Raw genomic sequence first — 2,540 nt, 5'->3', positions numbered from 1 at the left:
TAATGACACAACCATTCTTAAAGAATTGCACCTGCATGTCCTGGTCTGTAATCATTGAGACAGAGATCAAGTTTTTCTTAATTCCTGGAACATATAATACATTTTTAAGATGTTTAATGTTGCCACTAGGTAGCTTCATAGGAATATCTCCATATCCTTTGATCTCATACCCACTGTCATCTCCTAGATAAATTTTTGATCCACATGCATATTCTTCAAGAAATTCAAAACAATCCTTCTTACCGGTCATATGTGAGGATGCGCCAGACTCGACATACCATATTTCATCCTCATCTCCCTTTGATGCTGAAAGACCACAATCGACTGTGAATAGTCAAAGATCATGGCTGTGGTCCTCCTCTTCTCCAGCAAAACACCCCTGATGTTTCCTCTGTTTGCTTCTTCTTTCATCCCCCTGCCGCTTATAACATTCTTTAATCTGATGGCCAGGTTTCCCACAATAAAAACATCTCTTAACATAATTATCAGTCATACCTCTGAATGATCTCTTTTGAAAAGAGTTGGCTCCTTTCTGATGCTGCTGCTGCAGTTGCTGGTGTTGGTGCTGATGTTGGTGTTGGTGCTGCTTCCCTCCATACTATCGCCTCTTTGCCATCAGAGCAAGGTCATTGCTCTGAGTTTTCAGGTTCTGTCGTCGCTCCTCCTCCTCGAGCAGAATCACTATCAGCTCATCAAATGAAGGGGCTTTCTCCCTCGTTGACAGTCCTGTGATGAATGTTTGGTATTCATCAGTCATTCTGTTCAATGTGAGTGTGACTAGATCTGAGTCGGACACCTTTTCTCCAATAGCTCCCAGTTTGTCACTCAGATCCTTGACTCTGGCCATGAATCCAGCAACGAACTCATTCTCGTCCATCTTCAATGCAAACAGTTTTCCCTTGAGTGCCAGAACACGATTTGTATTCTGAGTCTCGTACAAGTTCTTGATCGTTGTCCATATATCAGCGGCCGACTTAGAATCTCTGATATGTGGGATAATATTTTCCTTAACGGACATCTTCAGTATAACTTTTGCTTTCGTTTCTCTTTTATCCCAATCTTGTTCTTGGGTCGCTGTTCCAGATCTCTGTTCATTTCCCTCAACGATCGACCATGCATTTACGCTCTCCAGCAAAGTTTGCATTTTGAATTTCCAGTTGGAGAAATTCGATCCATCGAGTTTTCCAGACTCGTGGAGATATGATTCTATATTGTTATTCATTTTCGCCCAACTGAACACTCCAATCAGCCACCACCGGGCAAGTCCGATCTGCTATCACTGAACAGATCAGGAACTTCACTGTGCCACCACCGGGCAAGTCCGATCTGCTACCACCGAATAGATCAGGGACTTCACTGTGCCACCACCGGTCAAGTCCGATCTGCTGCCACCGAACAGATCAGGGACTTCACTGTGCCACCACCAGGCAAAACTGATCTGCTACCACCGAACAGATCAACAAACAAGCTCCAACACGCCACCACCGGGAAAAGGCGATCTGCTTCCACCAAACAGATCGAGGAGCTGCACTGCGCCACCACCGGGCAAAAAACCGATCTGCTTCCACTGAGCAGATCACAAAGCTCTGATTCGCCACCACCGGGCAGGTCCAATCTGCTACCTCCGAGTGGATCAAGGAACCTCAATTCGCCACCACCGGGCAAATCAAATCTGCTGCCACCGAGCAGAAATCTCCATGTGCCATCACCGGGAAACTCTGATTTGCAACGAAAAATTGCAGATTTTCAGAGAGAAATAGGTTGGCTCTTTGGCGCTCTGAACAGCCATCGATCTGCGCCAATTGCAGAAAAGAAAAATTCATGAAGTGCACGGAAATTAGCGCGATTAACAGCCACGGATCCATGCCAATTCAGTCACAATTTCGATGGCACGCTTATCACCCTCAAACCCGCGCCAATGGGCGCGTCTGTTCTCTAAAAAATCGCCAGTCACTTGTTCTGTACTGTATGGGCGCGACTGTCTGCAAAAAAACTGCGCCAACTGCTACTTCTTCTGAGAAAAAAAATTGTGCTCCAACCCTTTCTTCAGCTCAGAGATGATCAGTCATCTGAGACCCTTCACTCCAAGTGTTACTGCAGTTTCACCTGATCACATAGATACATTTACATGCTCTCCTACCACTACAGATATGTAACTAATAATACATCCCTAAAAAAAATTTGAGGCTATCTCTACCCTAAGCTCTGATACCAAGATAAAAATCAAACTTTGAATTAAATGAAGGAGTTGCAGCTCACAGGTGTGTACAGAACCTGGAGACTACACTCAAACAAAGAGGAGACTCTCTCTCTCGTTCACTCTACATCACATCAAATTAATATTACAATATTAAATACATGACTGAAAATTAGGTAGTTGTAAACAACCTCCTAAACTCTAGGAACAAATCCTAAACTAAGGAGATGCGTTACAACCATATAACCATTTATCCATTATTTTTAAATATTCACTCATGGAAACCCATAGCAATGTTGGTAATGGTGGGTCGCCCAATTATGCATTGACCACTACACCAAAG

Source organism: Pinus tabuliformis, chromosome 9 (assembly GCF_031772625.1).
Source record: "Pinus tabuliformis cultivar Carrire ecotype Pingquan chromosome 9, CPIR1, whole genome shotgun sequence".
Taxonomy (NCBI): Eukaryota; Viridiplantae; Streptophyta; class Pinopsida; order Pinales; family Pinaceae; genus Pinus; species Pinus tabuliformis.
Note: the sequence above shows the minus strand (reverse complement) of the source record.